This window comes from Halictus rubicundus, chromosome 4 (genome assembly GCF_050948215.1).
Source record: "Halictus rubicundus isolate RS-2024b chromosome 4, iyHalRubi1_principal, whole genome shotgun sequence".
NCBI lineage: Eukaryota > Metazoa > Arthropoda > Insecta > Hymenoptera > Halictidae > Halictus > Halictus rubicundus.
In genome coordinates this window covers 7137266-7164005 of record NC_135152.1, presented here as the reverse complement: position 1 = coordinate 7164005, position 26740 = coordinate 7137266, and the positions used below count along the sequence as shown (strand labels likewise).

Sequence of the window (26740 nt, the reverse complement as noted above, 5' to 3'; positions counted from 1 at the left end):
TGAAAAACAATGGGATACAATAATAATTGGCCTAAAAACTACGGTACTCTATGTACTCTTTTACAGACAAGTTGCAGTACTCTGTGCACTATTTTACAAAAAAGATTTGCAATACTCTGTGCACTCTTTTACAGAAAAATTGCAATACCTTACACGTTCTTTTTCCCAGCGAAAGGTGCAAAATATGAAATTAAATGCTTGAAATAAAAATTATCCGGTCCAATAAGAGAAATTCGAAATAAAGAAAATTGATAGGCTCCCCCACCCTGTCCCCAGGCAATTGGCCCAGAAAAATCTGTTGCACACCGAGCGATCCTTTAATTAGAAAAAAAAAAAAACAAGTCGATATCTCAATCGTTTCAAAGAAAGGGACTACATTTATGAAGTACATTAGATACCCCGATCGGTTATCTGCTTTTTAATTACCGTGTAATTACATTTGCTCAGGCTGCGCGTGGCATAGTAATTTCTCTGCTATTTATCTCTTTTGTTGTCATGAAATTATATCTGGGTTAGGTTTACCAGCAGCGATTAATCTCTGAACACCGCCCTCGCACGCAACACTTTGATATTCCAAATTATACTTCGTTCGCTAATTAATTTATGCTCGCTCCCTGTTCAGCATTTTTAATATTGTCTCTGACAGAGAGTAAAAAGAAGAAAGTAATTGGACGAAAAGTAGGCCAAAAAAGAAATTCAATATGGATAGAAACATAAAATAAGGTATACATAAATAAATAAATATTAATAGAAGACTGAGAAGTAACACAGCTATAGAAGTAAAGAATAATATATTTCTGTTGTTGTTGTTGTTGTTCTGTTTGCAGAATCAGAGAAGCATCCGCGAAACAACGGACCACGAATTATCGATCGCAAATTGCCGATCGATCCGCGAGTCGCGCAACTAATTTGCGAGGAACCACACGTCGTGCAAATTTGCACTCGCGGATTTCCTGGAAATCGCCCGAGAGACCAATCAAGCGCGATTCAATTTCCGTGGAACAGTCGGAAGAAAAATAATGCGCGAGCAATGTTCACAAATTCGCACACGTCGCACATAGTCCTCGAGATCGGCTGCCGATGCAAATCTTTATGCAAAATCGACAATTTCCGAGGTGAACGGAAACAACAGGAGCTGTGTTCCAGCTTAATCACCATAATTTACTTAACAATGTTTTTCTTTTTCGTTCAGGGAGCTGCTATGAAAAACTATTCTCGGAGTAGCATGAAAACATTGAATATTGAATCTTTGGAATTACACAACCTTTTTCTCTGAACACTATTAACATCTTGAATGCTGAATTTCCAAAGCTCGGTTCGTCATGCAAGTATTGCGCAACAGTTCAGTTTCAATTAGACAGATTCGCTAAATTAAAAAAAGTTTTGCATTTTGTGCACCAATCATTGCAACGAACGCATCAAATCTGCAATCTGCTCAACACTGCACGCCAGAAATGCATAAAATTTGACTCCTCGTTAAAAGAGTTTCGACGAATCAACAGCGGAGGCAGCACTGTCTATAAACTCTTTTGCACTGTTTACCACTCTACATTTTATGACACTGGTTCTTGCAGCAACTGCATAAGGCCTGCAATCGTCGATCTATGCAGTGCGTTAAACGATCGACACGGAAATAGATTAATTAATCATTGGGAGATATACTTTCAGTTCCCGAAACGGTTTATTCATGACTCACGGGCGTGATCTGTACTCGTTTATTTATTTATTTCGACAACCGTGCCGCGGATGTTTGCCCGCAGTGTTTCGACCGTTTCTAGGCAGAGCATTCGCGCGTTGCGTTCGTGCGCAAATAAAATATAAGGAAGCACCGGCAGCTGTCAATTAATCAAACTTCCAGGCGATTGTCGGTGCCGGTAATTGCACTGTGCATACCCAGCTCGATCATGATAGGGGCACACACGATGACACGGTGAATCATAGAAACTTTCTGCAGAAACCTATATTTCATACAGTCGAAGCCTGTGCGCCTCCTCGCCTGGCAAATTTCCAACGTTTCGGCGAAAAAAATCGTTCCCGTGAATCATTGTTCGATGCCCAGAGTGATCTCATTTTTATTCGGATTATTACGTCTGATTACACGTGAATATTTTGGCAATATTAAAATCACATGCTCTGCAAAAGCCTCCAACGAGCCGTCCTTTCTTTCCCCAATAATTTTGACGAATATGTACGAATGTACGAATGTATTCATTTATTGTTCCCCTCAGGGTTACAATCCCATTACAACACATCTCCTTCAACTCGCAAAATCGCAGACCACTAAATACAGAGAGAGAGAGAGAGAGAGAGAGAGAGCGCTACTGTCGCTTTTCAATATAATAAGTATAATGAAATAGTAAAAACGGACATAAAAATATAAAATAACAATATATCAAAATAAAATAAAACAAACATAACGCTCGCCATAACGCTCGCCGTAGATACAATATAATAAAATAAAATAAAAATAGAAATAAAATAAAATAAAATAAAATAAACTTAATAGATTACATTATGTAAAAATTTTGACGAATACAGATCATATATTTTTTTTATTCTATTATATTTGCACAAAATTTCCTATTCGAAATACACGATCACCAACGATTTCGAGACACGAAAATACTTTTCTCGTCGATAAAAATAACGAAACTGATTAATTACGAAACACGAAAATAAATATTCTCGGTGAGCAACGTCAACATTATCTAACCTTTCTTCCACGTCCGTAGAAATCATGTTGGCAGCGAAAGCGACGTTTTAATCATTTTTCCGCGCTCGATGAAAACATCAGAAATCATCAGAACGGGGAAAAGTCTTCTTTTTTTTTTTTGTTACCGTACAACGAGAGCACTCTGCCAACGACGCCGAAGAGGTAAAATATTAAAAGTTTCGCCAGGCGGAGGGTCGATTCCTGCGTGCGACTGTACCCCTGGCTGCAGCCAGGTAAATTGCATAGATCGCGTGGCAGGCTGCAACCCCTGTTTCCGCGAAAACCGCACTATACTTTCGTTCGCACGGCAGAAACGTGAAAAACGTCCCCGACCGTCATCTTATCATCATGCAAATGATCGCTTCTCCTCGACAGTTTCCCGAACACGTTCCGATAAGGAACGCTTTGAAACCGACGCGTTTCCCGCTTTCACCAATTGGACAATCTGTGACGCGTCACGATTATCAGAATAATCGTTAAACGATGCGATTACACCACGGGGACAATCCATCGGGCCTTAGGCTCGTCCATAATCATAGTCAAGTATAAACTTCGCGAACTGTTCTTTGAAAAAAAAAAAGGAAAAAGTTGAAGATTCCTACATGTCCAGAATATCGATTCTAAAAAATCGTTGGGGAAATAAAAGTGGCTTCCTTATTCAGCAGTTAATGTTAACGTTGGTTAATTTTTCGTGTTCAGACTGCGGATTTTTATTGTAATTTCAATGATCTGGAAATAATACAGTTTTTTGATCCACAGTTCTGTCACAAATGCAGAAAATCCTTCTGTTAGAATAGAATAGAACAATTCTTTATGTAATTGTTCTACAATGCGGATGTTTGCTAATTTTTGACAATGCTAGAAAATTAAATAAAATACTGGAAGTTTCCGTGGGAACTGATTCGGTGGGCGCAAAGACGCTCGGGAGCGAGACAGGGGGAAAATCATTCGAGCGAGCATTCCTTTTGGAAAAAAGGAATCGAGAACTGAGAAAACGCAGGAAGGTGGGATAGAAAGATGGGGAAATAGGGGAAAGGGGCGGCGAGGCACGAGGCAACGACGTGAAAGTTACTAAACGCGTGGTTACGTCGTGCGAGATCGATTACACCAGATTGCCAGCGTAACGACGAAGCGGGGATCATTTTAGTTCCGTTGCGAATTTGTCTCTTTCCCTAAAAAAAAAAAAAAAATCATTTCCTGAAACGTCTCCGGTTCTGGTACCCGTAAACTTAAAACACAATAGTGTTTCGCCAGCAGAAACTTCCTCTAGAACTGTTGACTCGTCACACGCCTTGACCTTTCCAGAACTTTTGCCACGCGCAAAATTTTGAAAAATCTTTCCGATAAAAGTTGTAGAGTTCATCGAGGACTACACGATCATACACAAATTTTTTGCAAATTCTTTGAAGAAGGTGCTTTGACCTTCACATGTAGTTTACAAGGTCATACAGGGAAAATTGTTCTTCAGGATGGGAAAAAAATGCTCTAAAAGATTGTTCGATCCTTACGATCGGCAATCTACACACAACTATGCGAATCTCCAACCATTAGAATTTATTATGAATAAATGCCTGGTTCTTGGTCGGCAATTGTTGCGCACTATGCAACAGCTAGAAAAGTCAACGTTGATTGATCGAACAGATGCGGCGGGACAAAAGGGCTTCGGTTACAATCGGCACTTCGAATCTGTTCGAGCGTCGATTGACAAAATGCCCGCGGGTGTAAAGTTCGACGAGACGGGTTTCTTCTTCCCGAGCGTTTCGCAAGCGTTATCGGCGAGAGATTCGAGAAGTCGGCTAATAAAATACTTTCTAAACGGTGTTAGAAGTCCACCGGAAGAACGCTGAAATTCTGTCGCGTACCTGCTTTCCCCGCCCACCTACAATTCGCAGGCGAATTAACGCGCAACGAGTTTCGAATTGAACTCAATCTGCCCGTGGTCTACATACAGGGTGTTCCTAGCTGTAAAACATAAGTCTGCAACGTTACAGGAACATCTGGAGCTCCGCGCGGCGACAATAGTCTCGTTTCATTATAAAAAGTATTTTAATGAGATGCGAAGACGAACGTTCGCCCTTTTTAAATCGGGAGCTGTGTTTTATTTAGTCGACGGTCTGATCGTTGTTCCCAAGAGAAATCCGGCGAGGTGTAAACGGAATTTGCGACAGAACGAACCTATTGTTCCTGGACAAATGCTGTTCTAAATGCTCTGGTGATTTTTTTGCGAGACTGTAATTACAGGTTTTGTGCTTTTGAAACGTAAAAATTTCACAATTTAATAACGACCGCGAGCCGATACAAACAATTACTGCTCGATAAACGTACAGTTAACAATAAATTGCAGGTACGCAGAATACAAAGTAACACCAACGCAAAATTTGCAGAAGCAAAATCCTCGCAAATGTCAGCACAAACAATTGCAGGCAACGCTGCTTGACACGCATACAGTTATAATGATGCAAAATAATACCAAATAATAATCTATAATAATACATAATAATACGAAATAATGCCAACAGAAAATAGCAAAATCAACAAACGGCTCGTTTTGGAGGCTACGATGGCTCCAGCGTTCAAACAGTGAACAAATGAATACGCGCGGCATTAACGACGCCAAACAATTAACAACGAGTCCGAAGAACTCATAAATAATAACGAGGGTTGGTTTCGTGGTCAAATTGACCCGAAAACTGATTTCCCTCCCCGCCGGTGCGGTGGTTAATGTTTAAGACAAATCCGATGCGAATATTCATCGACACACTTTTCGCTCGGGTATTATAGATTCGTATATTAAAGCATCGGCGAATTTATTTAACTGTACCGTCTCGCCCGCAAACTTTTTCTACAATCGCTTACTTTCGCGACGAGAAATGCTTTATATAACTGGCCACCATTCAAAATCGATGAGAGAAAGAAATAGGAATAACGTTCGAACCAACGCGGATAGAAAACAATAAATCGCCGACCGCGTGTTACGGGGATTATCGTTTATCTAATCTGGAGGTTTTTTCTTTCTAATTAGCCAGTCGGGCAGATTGCACACCGTGATACCGGGAAATCGTAAACTGATAGATAACCGTGATCGTGTTGCACGATCGATTCCGCTTTTTTCCGGGGTCTTCGGAACACCCTGTAGATTCCTAGCGAAGGCATTTGCAATTCCGATGATCGGAGATGATTCGTGTTGCGCAATCCGTTTCACAATGTTTACGCGACACGAACATGCGTAAAATTAAATCGAAAGTACGAAGAGAAATGTCCCCGATAGACGGTCGTTTATCGAGCGACAGATAAATTGTTTTGCTCGTTGCAAATGATCTTGTCTATTGTGCGACGGAACTAACAAAAATATAAATAAGACGTACTCTCTAACAAATTGGACGAAAATAATCTGAAGCGACGAAAATCTGTACAATTTTCTGCGTCTGTAAAAATCTTCACCATTTTTCAGCTTGATTAATAAATTTATACAATTTTGCAGCGTGTCTAGTTCAGCGTGTCATTAAACGATTTTGGGTACTCGGCAAGCGTTTCTACGGCAATTTCCATGCTAGTATGTATCGATAACGCGAGGTAGTAACTATAATATAAACACGATCGCGAGATCGTTCGGGGGGTTCATTAAGGCAAAGCTGGGCGGGATTAGTGGAACAGAGTCAACAGCAGGATTAATGCATCTATGACATGCTTATCGCGTCGATGCGTTGTTTATCTGCGCTGAGTAGATTCGTCGAGTAGACTATAGTATCGTCTCGCGTGACGCAGTATACTTGAGACCCCTCGGCACTTAGATCCGAAGGTTGACACGTTGACTGCGGATATTTCAGCATTTACAGCTTACTTGAACTCGGAGCACGAACCCTCTTAATCGAGATCTCTTTTAACGCAGGACAAGGTGAACGCTTCGATTCTTCGTGAATTAGGGTCGCGGACTTGATCAATAAAACAGAATATGAAGAATAAAAATTGCCCGCGGTCTCGTACGATTCAAATACAGCCATCTCTCCATATATGTCGCCGAGGCCTGGATGATAAACGTCGCGGAATTATCCCCACTGCCGCGGGGTATACCCCGCGAGGGGCCGCGGACGCCGAGAAATGTAAACATAACACGGCTCGGTTTGACGCTGGCAAGACCTGTGTTGTTGGAATTGGAACCGCTCGAAAATACCCAGGCGATCCAGCGACAGTTGATTGGTCCTCGGAGTTGGAGTGATTTTTTTCAAGAGAGGGGAAAGATGGACGAATCGAAGCAAAAGGTTGGCCAGAGGCGAGGTCTCGGGAAGGAAGCTAGAAAACAGGAAACGTCGCCGGCGAAAGTTCCGAAGGGACATGCAGATGGAAAAGCCAGAGAAAGAGACCTCGAGAAAGTATCGGAAGCCTGAAACCGGCTGGAAGAGGCGAGGCCTGCTCGCCCGAAACCTGGACGAAAGTGAACCGCACGGCCGAAACCTCGACAATACCTGGAAAAATAAACGGATACGAAATAGAAATACGAAAAAGTGAAAGCTGCCGTCGACCCGGAGGAATGCACGTGAAGAAACCTCTCTGGACCGAGCCTTAGAGCTCTCACTCCTAGGTTTTCGGAATCTCGAATCCCGAACGCTCGGATCGAGTCCGATCGCATTTTCATTTTCATTCTGGTAGCCATTTCCCCGATTAATTTCAATTTCAAATATACGGACACAGTCTTTAGCTTAGGTTCGGATAATCGAGACTCGATTTTTGTACGTAAGCACTTTGTGTTTCAATCGAGACCGGAAGCGGTCTCTTCAGCTTTCCGAGGTCGCAGCGTCCAAGTGGAAATAGATGCGCATACATCGCAGCAAAATAGATGCACATGCCGGAAAGCCCGAGCCCGAGTCGCGAAGTTAGCGAACGAGAAAAATGACGGAAGCATGAATTCCAGATTCCAGTTGGTTCTTCATCGACCTAAATTCCTGACAAGACGAACTTCACGTTTAAATGATCGACGAGGAAAGTTTTTAATTGGGATAGGTGAGTCTATCAGATCCACAACGACGCATTCAAGAACGAAAATAACTGCGAAAGTATCAACAGGTAGCTTTGTTACTGCACCAAGTTAGCTTCTTTTGACCTAGATCCTGGTAAGACGAACTTCACGGTTAAATAATCGCGAAAGGAAGGTTCTAATCAAGATAATTGGCCTCCCGGGTTCAAGTCCACACAATGAAGTACTAAAATAATTATAAAATCGGCAGAGGGTTGCAATATTCCCGGTTCATTATCTAAATTCGTCAAAAATCAATTAAAATGTTCCGATTCAAAAAATCGAGTTCCCAGGTTCAAAATTATTACCACTGTTCGCATTTCTTTGTCTCAATTTCGAAAAAGTTACGATGAAATAATCAACGGGGAAAATGTTTTAATCGATCTGGTTCTCGGATCAAAACTACGCTCATCCGAGCACCATAACCGCTCAAATCCAAGTCTTAAAACCAACAGCAATCCCTCCCAGCTAATCGAACAAGTTGAACCTGGAGCATAAGCGAATCATGATCGTCGTAATTCGAGCCAGCATTCCATCGACGAGGAATCGTTCCGACGGAGGAAATGTTCGGATGGAAATAGACCCGTCCACTGACATGGCCATGAAATTCTACCGTCGAACTCGCGCCGCTAACTGTGAAGAACAGTTCTCAATTAGCTGCTCGTTTCGTGAAACGACAAAAACATTTTCTCGCACAGTATAGTATCGCGCGACGATTAAATCCTTGCCCGCGTTTTTCTCGGATCAGCGACCCGAGTACATTAATTTCCTCATTATTCAAGCAATCAGTATTAAGTGTACAAATTAATTCGCGGCCAGCTAATCTGCTGTAATTATATCTTGCGCGCAAGCCGTTCATCCAGTGTACTAGAGATTTATTAATTATTTGTGAGGCAGCGTAAACTCTACAGAAAATGACGGAGGTTATTTTCTTTTGGGAACATTACTCTGAGCAAGCAAAAATCAGAATTTGCTAAAGATCTATCCACAACAATGAAAATAAAAACACCCGCTGAAGCGCTAATAAAAAAAAAAAATATTAAATAATAGTAAATATAAATAGAATATTTGTAGATCTTTCAAGTATTCCATAATTGTCGGTAATCTTTCGGTGTCCTTTCGGAGGGGAAATTTAGGTTTACGTCTTTTCAGAAGACTATGGTAACGGCTGAAATGCCACGGTTACGAGCGTATCAGCGTCGGGTTTATGTTCGTTTCGGTCGAAAATTACGCTAGTTAAGCAGCAGCAACTGTCTCGATGCCCTTCAGAGAACCGCGGCGTTGTTACACTCGCGGTTATGGCGAAAAACTGGCTCCGGCTGTGTCACGGGCAACGCCGGATCGATCGGATTATTTGCTAAATTAATATTGACCTTTCGCGATTGTTCCCCGCGTAATCAGGTTTGTCCCGTTGCCCGCCGCGCGTTCATTTCAACGCGCTATGCGAGGGGACGCGAAGCGAATGGCGATGTTCAATCCTCTGCCATAATTTTTCAGCGATTTTTCCTGTCAACTGCTCCCTCGAAGCTCGTTACAATTTTTATCGCGATGGATTCAGTTATTTCTTATTTATTAAAGAACGATTCACAAACGATGTGTATGTTTTACGAATTATTATATATGTCTTATACAAAGATGTTGAAGAAGTTCCGAAAAGTTTCGAATCAAATAGAAATGATTTTTTCTTCGAAAAGAGACTTGCACATTACAGTGATATCTCGATATATGTCGCCAATACTTGGATGATAAATGTATAGTATTGAAAATATTTTTCCAGAAAAATCGTTCAATCCCACAAACGCGGTCTTGCTGCTTTCGAGAGGCAACACAAACTACAGTGATTTCTCTATATATGTCGCCATGGCCTGGATGAGATACGTCGCGGGATTATCCCCACTGCGATAGGCCTCGGACGCCAGGAGTGTAAACATAACACGGCTCGGGTATGTCTCCTGGACGATACACGACGCTGGCATGACTCGTGTTGTTGACAAATATCGAAAATTCACATCTTATCATGTCTATCGCCTTTCGTTCAGCAACCTCTTTCAATTTCAGAGGAAAATTTCGCGCACACAATCGGGACAAACAAACGTGGTCGTAGCGGAACAGCAAGTAAGTAATTATTCATAGTATCGGCAACACGATCGAGTCAATAATCGATCGTACACACAGGGGGAGCACGTGCACGGGAGCCCGGCAACCTTTGTTCGCCTTCAAAGAATGTAAACGAAGCCAGCGAAGCCAGAAATTGTAATTTTTTCGCGAAGCCTCTGCGCTCGTCGGAGCTCTATTCACAGTCTCCCTCGACCATCCTCTTCCTGAACCACCATCCTCAATATTCTCCGGGCCATCTTTGTCCACTCAGGCTGATCGCCACTTGCACATCTTTGGCCGGCAGCCCTAAGCATCTGGTTCTCGGCCGTACCTCCGAAATTCCTTCGGCCATCTGCAACTATAGGCTCTCTTTAGCTCTTGAAGACACGAGCGATCCTTCAAGCTTCCCGGAAGAGTTCTCCAATAGCTAATCAGCGATCTTTAGACGGTGTGCATTTTGTTTCATTTCGAAACGTAGAAATGCAATTTTTGTTCTAATCGCTTCGACCATTGGTAGGTCTTTATGTGTAATATTTATGCATTTTTAAAGTGCAAGAAACGTGTGAGAAACCTTAATAATATATTAATTAAAATATACTACTCGAACAATAATAAGGTTAACACCTTAACTTTTGATTTTCCATAGGGTTAACAGGATGCCCAGTTGTAGTGGTTAAAAATTAAAAGGTCGTTTTCATCCCCTAATTCTCCATTACAGTGGTCATTTTTACGAAAGCCAACTGTGGCCGAGGCTGTACAAAATTAGTCTCTTAAAATTAAAGCCTCGGAGCATCGATCTATTAATACTGAAATCAACTAGATTATTGTGAAAAGAGCAAACATCATTATCAGGTAATAAACAACTGTTATTAATAGCGCTGATAGCTTTCGCGAACGCAACGGGTGAAAGCATGTACGAAACGCACAAAATTCACTATTCAATTAAATTACACGGCTCAAGCAATGTTCAACGCCTCAACCGTTTGAGCAGCTTGCAACAAGGGCTAACAAGAAGGCCAACTATATTGCTGCACACTTAAACGATTAATATTTTCATCCCCTGACTCTCCATTATCAAAGCTAAATGACACCACCGAGAGAAGCCAAGCCCAAAAGCATATCGAGAAAAGACCAGGGTGCGATTTCGGGGTGCGAGAACGTTGGACGCGTGAATCATAAAGTCGTTAACACGATCCTCACCATCCCTCGTCCATTAAGGGCGAAGAAAATTGGACACGGAGATCTCCCGCAGGGTTAAAAGCCGGCCCCGCTGACGTACAAATGAAAACCGCTCTGTAATCGGGGGCGAGATTCTCTCTCGGTGGGTGGTGGTTGTTCCCCTTTAGGGCAGGTGTCACGGGGGTGAGTTTACCATGGGGTGACCGCCTTGCACCCCTCCCCCCCACTCTCTCTCTCTCGCGTGTATAATTTATGTGCGGAGGCCCCGCGCGCGCTTGTTGTTTCGTGACGGAGCACACGCGGTCACTTTCGTATTGATTTTCCCGTTCTTTCCGTTCGGAACGGCGACCCTTGCAACACACAGGTTTCCTAAAGGTAATTTACGGGGTGGGTCCACACACGCACACGAATCGCGTGCCTTTTCCCCCATACCTTCCGCTGCGAGCCACGTGCCCTCGACGAAAGGGGTGGGAGACTGATAACGCGTATCAGGTTGCGACCAGCGTGTTTTTTTGGGGGACTGGGACAATTTTTATTGCTGTCGGAGAATTCTTTCGGGGAAGGAGTTTCATGTGGGTTCGAACAGTGAAACTTCCTCTTTCGAACGACAGCAAACAATTTGAGGAACGATTTTTTAAAACAGTTCTATCGAATGGGACGCGTGCCGTTAATTGTACAGTAGCATAACGAATCGATAACTCCTCGATTTTGTAATATTTTGGCAATACAAAAATTGCAAAATGAAGCTAAAAGACGCTCCAAGATCTTCCAAAAAATTCAAAATTCTTGACTGATCGTTTACCTTCGAAAAAAATTCCCAAAGTAGACATACCTCCAGACGCCACAAATTGTATGTCTGCTGGGTCGATAGCCTCCCGTAGAGAATTGATAGCTCCTCCAATTTGTCACATTTTACCACTTCAAAAATCGCAAAATGAAGCTGAAAGATGTCTCTACGTTTCCCAAAAAAAGTCAGAATTTTCCACCGATCGTTTACCTTAAAAGAAAATTGCGAAATCCAGACGCCACAGGTTGCGGGATTGGCAAAGGGGGTTGACGGTCTCCCATAACGGCTCGATCCGAAATGGCAGTGCTCGGACAACCGGTCTGTGACCAGATAGACGGTAGACGACGACGACGACGGTTAGGTTACCCGCTGCGGAAACCCGACCCAGTTAATAAGGTGCTCACTCAATATTGACCGAGTATTGTAACGCAAGCGTGTGTGCCCGCGTTTGCGAAAGTCTCTGCTCGGCTATTATTTTTTCGGCAGGAGAGCGCAAGAGAGATCCTACGGGTAGCCCCCGTCACTCTATTTGCGAAGCCGCGCATGCGTTCCCCGCGGTTCAATTCATTCCGGAGCAGAGAGCTATAATTCGCTTTCGTCGAATCGGATTCGAGCACTCTTAATCTGATCCAGGAAGACGGACCGAATTCGTTATCCAGATAAAGAGGCTTGGGGCGAGGGGACCCGACGATAAGGAACTAGTTTCCCCGTTTCTTTCATCGAAACGGACGTGTACGTATCTCGCAAATATTTCCCTCTGATCTCGGACCAACGGTCAATTAGTCCAATTAATTTGTTTCTGCCTGAAACCTGCTCCAAAATTATTCTTAGATGAAAATTCACACCTCGACCGACGATCCAGCAACCTTACAAATTACACACTACAGTAATCGAATGAAACAGAATTAAAAATGTTAACGTGTGCGGCACTGAGCTTACCAAAATTACTTATTACAAATCATGACAAATCTCCTAATAAGTTGAGCCATAACCACAGAATAATTGATTATGAACGTTCAATGTCAATCCAGTTCAATCACAAACTTGGGTTCAGTGAACAGTGTTAAAATTTTTCTCTACAGTCTTCAAACTAACAATTATTTAATCCATTGCTGGAAGAGCGAATTAGTCGTTTCTAATTTAATTTTCAAAATAACCTGTGCATGTTTACCAATTTTTATAATTTGCTAAATGAGGTTACTACGAGCCAGAGAAGATTGGAAAACAGTGATTGAGTCGTGTCAGTTTGTTTAACTCTCAATCTCCGGGTCTGAATTTTCGCTCCGAGCTTATCGTGTAAATTCTAGGAACGGTGAAAAATTTGTGCCGATCCTAATCTAGGCGATACAGTTATTCGGTAAAGATAAGCAGACTGATTCCAAGGAATCGTTCAGTTTCACCGTGACGCGCCGACATTACGTGGGCATCTGCCGAACGCGAAGAAAGTGAAAGATGTTTATCTTCCTATTGAACGGACGCTTCGCTTTCAACACTTTTCTCATGAGGGATTTCGTCATTGGCAAACGTAACCTCAGGGGATGGATGCAGTATGGATCACCGGTGGACACCATTTCATCATTGGTGCATCATTGTATCCTCAGATCTAAACACTTTCAATAGTTCAATTGTCCCTTTGTAGATCTAGAAATTTAATTGTTCCCCTCACCTGAGTTTTGGAATTCTTTCAGAAACGGTTCATTGCACATGGACCTAAAATGTTTTGTATGTCCTAGACAATGTACCGAGAATGTCCAATAGCCCTGAGGCCCTGTAAAACAGCCTTGAAATCTGTAAGATTTTTTGCAAGCCAGGGAAGACGATTTTAAGAGGAGTCCAATGAACAAGGACTGTGAATAAAGATTATAACTTAACGACAGACTTGAAATTTTTGTAGGTTTCAGATAGTGCTCCCACAATGCCTAATAGCGCTAAGGCGCCATAAAATGGCCCTGAAGATTGTAGGCATTTTTGCAAACCGGAGGTAATGATTCTTAAGGCTGCTCAATGAGCAAGAGTTGTAAATGAATCTTTGAACAGATACAACTCGTTGAATATTGTTTTGCCACGGGCCTAAAATTTCTTGTAGGTCCCAGACAGTGTGCTTAAAATGCCCAATATCCCTAAAACCTCATAAAATGCCCCTAAGTTCTATAACATTTTTTGAAAGACGGAGATGACGATTTCAAAGAAAGTCCAATGAACAAGGATTGCAAATGAAGCTTGAAACAATTATAACTCTTTGAATATTATTTTGCCACGGGTCCAAAAGTTTTCATAGGTCCCAGACAGTCTGCCCAAGATACCTAGTAACCCTAAGACCCCCTAAAATAGTTCGGAAATCTATAACAATTTTTTCAAACCATCGGTGCCGATTCAACAAGCAAGAATTGTAAATAAATCTAGAAGTAACTGTAACTATCCGAATATCATTTTTTCCTCTGGCCCAAAATTCTGCATAGGTCCCAAACAAAGTACCTAACAGAACCAGAAGCCCCAGGGACCCCATAAAACTAGCATTTACATTATTTGTTTGAAAGCAGAGTAGGCTATCCTAGGAGCTCGAAATAGTTCCATCTACCCGAATATTATTTTTGTCCCAATCAGCCAAGCAATCGTGTTTTGCTTATCGGTTTAAGAGGCTCCCTTTGATCCCGTTGCATAAGACTAACCCGCCTGTAATCGATTATCAACGCGTTGTTGAACACCTGAATCTTTCGGAACACTATAACGCGTCCGCTCGCTCTCAGAAATTAGCAGCTAGGTCGTTGCATAATACCTGTTGAATTTCATACGGCACGAAATGAATTCTTCTCTCCAATAAATGAATCACTCGGGCCAGCCTAATTAATTGGAACAGGAAGTATCGGGCTAGAAACGTTTAAATCCTCGGTGAAAGGATGAACACGTAAAGCGAATTCGCAGCGTTCGCGTACTTTCGAAGCAACAATTAAACGCGGATACGTTTATGTAAGCCTCCGATTTCTGTGTTCTACAATTTTCATATAAACTTTATCGCTTCTTGCGTAATCCGCGTAAATAACTGCGATTGCTTTTCACGAGACAACCACGTGCCATTGTCTCCGGGGACACGCTTTCATCGAAACATTAGATCGTTCGACGTCAAATAAATCAACGAACAAACGCGACAGAAAAAAAATGTTCCTGTAGCTTCAGGATGTATCTACAAATTCCAAGAAAGTTTACTCCCATAACTTCGGTAGTTCTGTATGAAAAAAAAATTTATGAAGATCCGTAACTTTAGCAGCTGTTAAACGGGAGTCCTCCAATTAGTGCATAATCGAAGAGCTACTTGAAAAGTCTCGAGCACCGATGTTCCGCGAATGTTTCCAAAGACCGATTAACAATTAAGACGTCAATATGGCGGCCTAGATTAGCCAAGATGGCCCCCAGAAACAGACTCCCAGGGGACATAGTTCTCGCCCGGTGGAAAACGACGAAACGGCCGATTAATTATTTCCGCGGGCCAAGTTCGGTTCTGAAACTGCATTATTGGCGAAACTGCGTTGTGCAGATTCCTGAGGCACGTCTGTCCGGTTTTACGTCATCGGACGATAACACGGAAACGGGAATCTTTTTATCGAGCGCGATTAAAGTCGCAATCGATGAACGGTAGACGCAGGGCGACTTATGGCTTCGCCATTCGGCATTCCTTTCTATCGATTCCTCCGCGAATCTATTACATTGGATATATACGAGTCCGACGAGCTCTTCCTTGACAGTGACATCGCCATTTTGTCGTTCGGAAATTTTTTTGGAAATTAAAATCAGACAATTCGCCGTCTCAAGATTTTCCAGATTTAACGATCAGATGTTAACTTGGTCAAAGTTTGTGTTGCCATCGGTTGATTTAATTGTAAAACTCACAAACTTGGTTTGCGTTAACAAACGTACTGTTTGGAATCCCATGTAACCGTAATAAATCGTGCCAGTACACAACGTCGCTTTCTCTAAACGTATAAAACGGGAGTTCGCATAAACAGTTATGTCTCAATAGCGTGTAATCGAATTGAGTTTTGCCTAACGCCATTACCGGGACATTTCAACCATAATGTCTCGCAACCCTGAATTAGTCGGGTGGAGATGAGTGTTATTACTCGGCTGGGGTTGGACGCACCCCATTACCAACTAATTCTTGTCGTAAAACAGTTAACAACAAACACGTACACAGAAAAAATTGTGTCTAAAAAATGAATCTTTGAATACTCGATGTTTTACGATGCATTTTTATGCTCATGATGGACTCTCTACGACAACAATCTAATATTTTAGATCATTTGTTGGCAAGTGAGGTAAACTGAAAGAAAAAATTATATATAGAATTGAAATAGAGAACTGATTTTCTAATATTATTTGTGAAGTAGGAGGAACACAAAGTGTTTGAAACAATTGTTATAAATTTCGAAGTTTGTTATATTGCTGTGGTTTTGTGGATTTTTTGATGTTCGGCTATCAGCGTGTGTAAATTGAATCCAAACACATTCCTTGGGGGGAGGGGGGGGGGGGTTGCAGCCCTCGGAACTAATGCAGGTTTAATTGGGGCTCAAGGAGCTTTCGCGAACCCGATACAGTAATCCTTGAACGAAATTATTGGGTCGTCCTGCGGAAATAACGCGGCCTCTGCGACCTGTGCGCAATAAAGCAATAAAACTCGACGCGACACGCTTCTGTCCGGCAAAAATGATCGCCAACGCCGAACAGAAACTTCCCTCGAATCGGACTTACAACTCTGTTCCGTGATGTCCGTTCTCCCGTCGCAATAAATCTGAATTTTCACTATCGAAACACCTGATGTCCTAACTAGACCACAAAGTTTATCTCGACTGCGAAAACATTTCTGACAAAAATGAATTAGTGCAATTTAAAACAATAGAAGGGTTAATAATGATTAACACTGAATTTGCGAAGCACTAAAAATTAATGAAATTGTTAACTTTTTTTTTTTTTTTTTAGAATATATACCCGGTGAAATAAATTTGAATAAAATAAAATATTAGAACTCGTAATTCTGGTTTCTTTTTTAATCTTTATTTTTTATATTCTAGCCTGTTTGCAAAAATACTACTTTGAGAATTCGCGAAGTACGCAACAGAGAGCACTGAAATTAAAAACCGAGTCCTTTTCAGGGCCACTGGGGCTGACAATAAGCTAACTGCTGCTTCGAAAATTTATGAGCAAATCTCCCGTGTGCCTTGAAGTAGTTTCAGCGTTTGCTTTATAAAGTGTGCGTTTATTATTTCTTGTACGAATGTACCTGTCGGGCAGTGCCAAGACAGGAAACACCGTGAAAACGCACCTTTACGTCAAGGATTTACGATCCGAGGAAGGAAGCAAGGGAAACACAACGGCCGAGGCCAGAAACAAATAATAGGGACCGAGGAGCGATATGTGCTCGGTGTACAAACCGACGGAGTCATTAGTATGTAACAGACAGAGCAAAGGGGATTCGAACTGTCGTGAAACAATCTTGAGTCAACGAACCAGGCTCTGTCTCTCTTTCTCTCTCGAGGAATCGTAAAATGTGTCTGCGGTTGAAGGCCTGGCGGATTCGATAAATTTTCGACTGTCGTGGATGCTAACCGCACAACGTGATCAGGGAAATTGTGTTTTGTTGTCCCGGTTGCACGATGCAGACCAGTCCCGTTCAGCTATTGCCCGTGCGGGCAGAGAATTTAGTTCGAGAACGTCCCTTTTCGATAGTTCAACCTATGACAATATTCCTCCCGCTTACGTCACATTGCCCTCAGCTTGCCCGCCGCGAGGCTCAGAGTCGCCAGATCAAGACTTGTTCCCCCACTCTAACTTCCCCTTGTACCGCGCTATCCCCCACTGTTCCACCACGGGCCGGTCACGTGACACGTTTCGCCTCTGTCGTACACACTCCGGTACTGGCAGAGAGAGAGAGGGTAACTTTTTCCCCTCAATTCGTGCTCCCTCCCCTCATCTGACAACACTAACACCCGACGTACACTCACAGAACCTTCAAAACATTTTGCACTAGCTTCTGCCAAACCTGTTAGCAACCAATCATCTGCCGAAACAATTTGCTCCAGGTACGAAACGAAAGATTTTAGAACGTTTTAGAACGCTAGAGATTTTATAAGAGCAGTTCAATTAATCGTCACGCCTAGAATTAGTGCGCGAACAGTGCACGGTGTTTCGCAACGCGCGAGCAGGAACTGTCGCATCCGCAAAACCGCAGATAAAGAGAGAAGCCGGCGAACGTTCAAGGCTCCGTTCTCAAATTCGATTCTGGAACAACTCGAGACTGCTCGAAAGTTTCCCAAGCAAGAGTATTAAAGTTGCAGAGCATCGAGAACGGTGCCAAACTGGTTTGGGCGCCTCGCGGGGCCAATCCCCCAAACAATTGCTCGGCCGCGTATCAAACGGGCACTTGATCGATTCCGAATGTAACATGTTCGATCCTCCGACGAAATGAAGTTGGCACCGGTGACCCCCGTCGTTCAACCTAGGTCCGGGACTCCTTCACAAATTCGACGAGCTATCGAGAAACACACAATCAACACTGTCGACTCGCAGTGACTGTAGAAATATTTAATTGTACGATCAATGATTACATTTATCGCTCTCATACACCATTCAATTTCACCCCCGAAGTGTAGATAATTTTCTGCACGAATTGAAGAGTCCTTCTCCGCAAAGGTTGTCGATCAGACAAACGATAAAATGAGCAAAACATTTTAGAATATAGTATAAAAGTATAGTATTGAAAATATTTTCCCAGAAAAATCCTTCAATCCTATAAACACGGTCTTGTTGCTTTCCAGAGGCAATACAAACTACAGTGTGATTTCTCTGTATATGTCGCTAAGGCCTAGACGATAAACGTCGCGGAAATATCCCCACTACCGCGGGGTAGTATACCCCAAGAGGGGCCCCGAATGCTCAAGAGGCCTCGTACGCCGAGTAAACATAACACGGCTCGGGTACGTCTCCTGGACGATACATGACGCTGGTAGGACCCGTGTTGTTGACATACATCGAGAATTCACTGTAGTCATTTTTATTGCTCGGCAGTTCCGAGAGCGTTAAATACCCAAATCCTGGAAGAATATCTTGGGAAGAGGGGAGAAGCGGGGGGGGGGGCTCTCCATCTGGGATGACAGTAACCCAATAAAATCGTTCGAGATTCGCGAGTGTTCACGGGCCATTCATCGGCAAATCTATTGCTCGGAAGGCGACTCGCGCAAAACGGATCAAACATAACCGCGTTAAAAACACTTTCTTAAACGTTTCCCTCTCCCTCTCTCTCTCTCTCTCTTTACTCCGGGATCATTTCCATCTGGGCGGATCCGAACGATTTATCCGGTGATAGATCGCGGATAGATCGATGATCGAGACGATCATTTCACGCGGGTGCCGTTACTTCCGGTTACCGGAGAATTAATAATTCCTTCGCACGCGGCCCGGCAAACGTGTCGCGTTTGAAAATGATAATACACCGGGACGTAATGCTCGTTTCCGGTACAAATTGGACCTCGTTGCTGCTGCACGATAGTGACGGATACTGACTGTGTCAATGACAGTCTGCTTTCTCTATGTATACTTCGATTTTTTGTTACCAGTCTCACGTTGGTAGAATTTTTTTCGATTTTTTTGGGATATGCGGTGCCTGGATACGTTTGCTATCGAATGTGTTGGAAATAATCACTGAAGATTCTTTTTTGAGAAATTTTGTGAACGTTCAAATACTTTACCACCATATCAGTGTTGAAATAAATATTTCTGCTTTTTTTTTTTTAGAAAAATATCTGTACAATCGATAAATTGCAGTGATAATGACGATGACTCAGTTTGTAATGTAAGATCGTAATCATCTGTGCAATTAATGCATCGATGTCTATGTTAGATTTATCTTGCAAAATTGTCGGATTTTTTTCAATGACAACGCCTATCTCGGGATTCTCATTACCGCAACTTTACGACACTATGTCCCATACTATAGTGTCGTAAACGTTTTATGTATTGTTTTATGCACGTCATGGCCTGTCTAAATATTTGTTCAGCTACTGGTTAATTACCGCGTTTGTAAATTACACTAAATTTATACAAAATGTCAAATTCGATAGTTCTTTTTTTTTAGAGAGTTTTATGCAAAATAGAAACTTGTTGCATCCATTACGAGCAACAGAATCTGAACACAAATTAATTTCTTCGTTAGATAATTTGATAATAAAGTACAAATAATGTGACGGTAATCCTAAGTTCTTCTAATATGTTTATTATTCTATCTTTTCCAATTTTATGTCATTAATATATAAAATTCATAGATTAATTATTAATGGTTGTAACATGCAATTATTAGAAGGTTAATTGTGTAAATAGATACCGAACGCAGAGTTAATTCGTCGCGGCCATTCTAACAGGTTATAGAACCTAATCAAGTGAGGCCATCCTGTATAAATTAGTCGAGTACGGTTTAATCTATAGAGATTTTAGAAGACCTTCGAGTGGCCGTTGTGATCCATGGTTGTATAGCGATCATAGAAATCCAAACACAGTGTGCTAAGGAAGGTTAATACTCGGCGTTCGAGGGTTAAACGATGGTGTCCTGTACACAGAACATGCAGGATGCACCAAGCCACATGGCCCGGACAAAACAAACTCCTTAACAAAATAAACTAACAGTATTCCAAAAACTGTAGAAAATCCAACAAACCTCATTCGCTCACAAAATCTGTAAATCCACACAGGAAAGAAATCAGGCAGAACACGAAGGGCTTGAAAATAATTATGACCGCGTTAAAAAATAAAACTATACTCTAAGCAGTACATATTCACTGGACTGCGGATTTTTGTGCATTTATGGCTTCTCAAAATTTCCAAAAAATGCTAGACTATAAAATTCGATAGAATTTGGTACGATTTTTATTTGTTTCAGATCTACAAAGGCTATGACCACTGAAAATAAAATTTGATTTGATTCCACTTTCTTCAAATTTGCCTACAAAAATTGAAAATTGCCTAAACATCCGCAAGTTCAGTAATCACTTTAGATGCCCAAATTCCTTTTACAAAAATAAATTCTTTAATGGGATTTTAAGGACTTCAACGACCCCACTTAAAATCCTCAGGCCTCCCCGAGTTCAAAGCTAATTAGCGTTAATTGCACACTGAAATACAGTGTGCGTTATCCTTGAACAGATCATGCTTCCTCCAATACAACCAGGACGCGGATAAAGGTGAGCATTCCGAGGCCAATTACATCGTAATGGAGGTGAACGCGACATAAGTGAGGTTGTACTTCTATTTGTAAAAATCTGACTAATCGGTTTTCCATTTAGGACGAGATGACTCGTCCTATCCGATTAACAAGTGAAACAAGGTGGGTCGAGTAACCGCGCGAGCACACGCACACACACACAAAAACGAACGTTTTCTCCTCGCTTTATATAACATAGTTCCTTTTCGCGTTGTGATACATATAATAGTTCAAACTGGTGAATTTATGTTACGTGTTCGCAGCGTACACGTGCCAGAGATTACGCTCGATATCTATACTCCGCTCGAAACCTGCCGTTCAATTCCTTGAGAAACAATTGTATCTCGTAAACAATGTATCTCATGCTTTCAACAATTTCAGTTTCCCACCGGAGAGGGTGATTCATTGATTACGAAAAATATATTCCGAACAACCACTGTCTAGTTTTTTAGACACAGCGTTGGCATGTCTTCATCGATGTAAACATTCTACGCCGGGGCGTTATCTAAACCATATGGCCTTGCAAAATCGTTATTTGTCTCGAAATTCATGCTGGAAATACCGGAACAATATTTTCCACAATATTTGTCTGAACTAAGTTTTTTAACTTGTTACTGACGAGTTAATTCGTCCTTTGTATATATGTATACTCCCCAATTGTTTCTTATTTTATTATTTATTTTCAGTCACCAGCTAATTACTTTAATACGTGCTACACCATTTGGCAATTATTGCACTTGTTACCAGCCGACGAGTTAACTCGTCCTTTGTATTTACGTAGATACTGCAATTTGTTTTGATTGTATCATTTATTTTTATGAAAAGGCTAATGATTTTAAAGTATGCTACTTTATTCAGCAATTATGTATCTCTTATTTAAATTTAAAGTCTCTCAGTACATAAATCTGATTGAATGAAGATTTTATTTAATAATAACATTGTAATTTATTTTTCTTAGTTAAGAGTATTTCAAACGAAAATTTTATTAGTGCGTGTATTATATTCGTCAATCCGATTTGTTATTTCTAGCACCAGATATGTACTGTTATTTATGAAGCATTTGTATTATAATTTGTTTCTCGGAATTACTTCCAGTGATTCGTTCGCGCCGATGAATCATATTTATTATATTCCTCGGAACAATGATCCGGCCGTCTTATTTTCAATTCAAATAGAAAAGTGACCGGATTGAGATACCGACCGTGATTATTTCACGATTATCTTTTCTCCGGTGACTAATTGCTCGGTATACTTCCACGAACCGAGCTCGACACGAGCTTACACTGAAACGCTCGGTAACTGTCACGCGAAACGGTTCGTTACGAAACCGATGTAATCGTTGTAACACCGTTATTATGCGGCATTGTGTCTGATAGCAGTAAAAAAATGTCTTGGCGGAATTAAGGCGAGGAAATTCAGGCCGGATTTAACGCTTCCGTTAATACCCAGGTTCCCACTGTTAATTTCTCTTTGGAAAAGAGGAAATTCTCCAAAACTACATCTGTATATTTTTCAAATAATATAGGAAACAGTTCGTCTATACGGGAAAATTTCCTCCCCGTAAATATCGGCGCTTCCAATTAAAAATTTCGTATATGGACAGTATTAAAGTGGATCCTCCCATTTGCTAATGGAAGAACACACGGAACAAGTGGAAAACACAAAAATCATACTTCTTAATTACCGCTAATTTCATTCGTTAAATTGATAAACTAGTAAAAGTGTTCACAAAGAACAAAAATAAAATTTGAGTCCTCCATCACACCTTACTTTACACAGAGCCAAATACCTAAATACTTCATACCTGATTTTGTGCACAGAAAAATAAGGCGAGTGCGAGACACAAAAATCGTACACCTCCATCGACACTAATTCCACTCATTAAATGTGCAAGTTAATAAAAGAACTCGAAGAGAACAAAGATACGAAAATCTTAATCCTCCCCAACCATACTACCGAACCCATAACCTACCTAATACACAAACACAAAAACTACACCACCTAAACACAGTAAGAATCACGCTGTTTCCCCGATCCCCCCACAAACTACTCCAACAAAATTTTCCAAAAATCTAAGTCTTTCCGGTGGCCCGCACAATCGATCCATTTCGAGGTTAGGTCGCCCTACCAAGATTCTCATAACGTCCGTATTCCCTTCCGGCCGATTTACCCGCGAAACCCTTCGCCAAGCCACGTTCCCCACAGTCGTGAAAAACCACCACTCTTCTTTTCTCTGGACAAACTCTCGGCAAATATAAAATTCTCACAAAAAATTCTCGCGAAAATGCGTGTCCGTCGCGCCGTGCCGCCGCGTCATGTTTCATCGGTGGCCAGATCGATTGTCTGTCCTAACCTCAAACCGCGCGGCCGGCGCGGAGGCACGCCTCGTCGCGCACAGGTACACTCTCGGACCGTTAAAGAGAGCGTAGAGAGACAACACCCACCTGCGTTTACCGTGGTATTCCTTATCCGGCGATTCCCTCGGGAACGACCCCTTCTTCCTGGTGACGGTCCGTCGACTCGAGTACACCGGCTTGATCTCGAGGACGATGTCTCGCGGCCGTGGTTCTCTTGCTGTCACCTGTGCCGTTTGTACATGCAGCGCGCGTCCCGATAAACGAGCCCGTTTATCCTCGGCCGTCGCGGAACAAACACTCGGTTTCGAACAACTACGACGACAACAACAACAACAATGACGACCACGGCGACGACGACGGGGATCGGCTACGGTAGCCGTGTCCGCGGATCGGTTACGAACGCGGGCGAGATCGGTCGTTCGGCACTGCTCGCCGCTGTTACGAGCGAGTGTGCGCGAGTAAGAACGGGGACTGGCGGTCGCCGGTTTTCTTCATCGGCGGCACGCGTCTTCTTCCTCCTCTCCGTGGTCGCGTCGCGCGAAGGCGAAGAAAAAGGGGAGAGAGAAGAGAACAGAGAGAGAGAGAGAGAGAGAAGTGACGGAGGGATTAGGAAAAAACAAAAGAAAGAAGAGAGAGAGAGAAAGAGAGAGAGAGAGAGAGAAAGAGAGAGAGGAAGGAGAAGTGTCAGGCGTTGACGGCTTCCTGTGCACGCGGCCGCACTCGACTGATGACGGTTCCTTTTCGTGCGAGACGCGCGCGGCCGTTTAACGTTCACGCTACCTGCCCGTCGTACTCCTTGCCAGCAGCGGACTCGCCGTCACCCTACTACTCCACCGAGCCACGGTGCTTCATTCTCTGTTGTGTGTTCTAACTCTCTCTCCTCTCTCTCTCTCACTCTCTTTCTCTCTCCCTCTCTCTCTCCCTCCCCTTCCCTCCCACCTTTTTCCTTCCTTCCGTCCTCTTTTCCTTTTCTCTTCCTCCCACTTCTTCCCAAACACCGAGCGATCCGTGGCTCGTAACCTGTCACGACTCGACGCGCTGCTTGCATACGGATCTTCCACCTAAACGTCGAACGATCTCCATGCGATTGATTATGTACTCTCTTCTTTCTATCCGATTCTCGCTCTCTCTATCTCTCTCTCTCTCTCTCTCTCTCTGTCTCTCTTTTTTTTTACGTGGGATGGACGGACACTTGACCAGTGAACAGCACTAGGATTTTCGATGGTTCCATAAGCTTCTTTGAGGTTGCTGTTCGAATGTAGATCACACGGAAACGAAAGACCGCGAGGCGAGGACCACGACCAGGACGACGCGGTCGAGATGAGGGAAACCGAGGACCGCCACGCCGTCACCACCGTTGAAAACTGCACGACATCTCGCGGCGATTTTCAGCATCGCTTTCGGGCGGTTCTCATGGCGTGGATCCCGTACTCTTCTCATGTACAGAGTAGTGATGGGCACCATCGACTAAAAACTATCGACTAAATCGACAGTAGCCAACTACTATTTTCAGTCGACTGATTTTTTAAACTATCGACTGAATTTAGTAGTGGTTGGGTTACTATTTTCAGTCGACTGTTTTACACGTCGCCATCTTGAAATTTCAAATGTCAGTGTCGCACGATGAAACGAAAAGGTTCGAAATACATGATTATGACAGGACGCATGTAATAGATATTTCAATACTTTAATTCATATTAGATGTTAAAATCTTATTGCTATTTATGCGAAATACTTTAATTCATATTAGATGGTAAAATCTTATTGCTATTTATGCGATATAAACTATATATGTGATATAAATAAATTGTGTATATTTATATTTATAACATAGTGTATGAATTTATTATTAAATAAAGACAGATTTAGACAAAATCATTCAATCACGAAATTTATTATCTTTGTACTGTCCTACTATTTATTTAACTAGCCAACATCGAGAATAAGAGTAAATACGAGAATAACCAGTAAATGTAAATAACCAGTATGTAGTAACTAAATAGTAATTAGTCGATAGTTGAATTTAGTCGATAATGTCCATCACTAGTACAGAGTGTCCCAAAAATGTTTTTATTGTCAGCGTGTCACAGTGATCAGGTTTTGGGCCAGGTGATATTGGCGGGAAAGTACCGGAACAAAATGTTCCGAGACGAGATGAGTGTCTTATGAGTGTTTGGTAAGTTATTGTTAATATTTTATTACACAGTGGCAGCTAATATTGGAGAAAGAGCTACAAATCATAACAATTTTTGAAAATTCTGCACGGTGATATATATATATATATACTTTGAAATTTTTCTAATGTTTTTACCGTTTTAAATCACACCCACCCATTACATCCATTTCTTTGATAAGTGCATAAAATTCGCAGTCCAATGATCACGGTACCCTATTTTGTCCAGAATTTTGCTTTACTGATGTTAAAATCGCCGCGAAATATATGTAAGTATGTATAATGTACAGACGTTTAAAAAATTATCTAATAATGAACAGAAGTGTTTGGGGCCGCAGATTAAGTATCTCTCTTTTTAAACATTTATGAGAATTTATGCGCTTTTATGCGAAGATAATGTGCGAAATTCCTTTTCATTTTTAGATGCAGATGGGATTTGAGTGTCAATTTGAATTGCAATGGAAATGTGTAGTTATGTCTGTTTACATTTGCGCGACAGGTTGTAACTGATTTCCATTATTATCATTATTATATGACGTCAAACAGAGAGATTTTAAATATCAATTTAAATTGTGAGGTATTCGCGAGAGACAATGGTATGAATAAGTGACTTTATGCGTGATCACATGATGGCACAGTCAAGGCCGATTCTCATTAATTGTTACGAAGGAGACAAAGTTCAAGCAGATATTTTGATGAACAGAGTTCTTTTACGAATGAAAATGATACAAATAATCTGTGATTTATTTATGCACTGGATCGTGTCGGTAAAGTAACATCCGCCATTTGAAAATTGAAGAAGCGTCGATAAGGAGGCTCGACGAATCAGGTGCTCCGGTTTGCCCGGGAAATAGGGCTCGCAGTTTAAATATTTAAATCTTTTTTAATACTTAACTCGCAGCTTAAATCTTTTCTATATCTCAACAATGATATCGGCAGTTTATCGACTGCTACATTGAACAAGCCCATTCCGCAAGTAATGATTAGGGTGAGATCATCGCAAACAGTCGTGATGCAATGATATTTAATTGAAAATCTAAATATTTACTGTAGTCTTTCAATGTGTAATATGCAACAGTCGCAAATGGACACTAATATGAATACATTTGCAATTCGATGTGCGTATTTTGACTCGTCTGAACAGCCTCAGGCATCGGGTAAATAGTCAAAAATATGTTTATT

The 26740-nt window shown here is 41.9% G+C and overlaps 1 protein-coding gene across 1 annotated transcript in view; it reads right to left on the bottom strand.

Moving 5' to 3' along the window:
- Positions 1-23628, bottom strand: part of LOC143353280 (very long chain fatty acid elongase AAEL008004) — a 67239-nt gene extending 43611 nt beyond the window's left edge. The window contains exon 1 of the mRNA XM_076786478.1: positions 23473-23628. The gene's annotated coding sequence lies outside the window, so the exon portion shown is untranslated. The remainder of the gene's footprint in view (positions 1-23472) is intronic.
- Positions 23629-26740: the final 3112 nt, after the last annotated feature.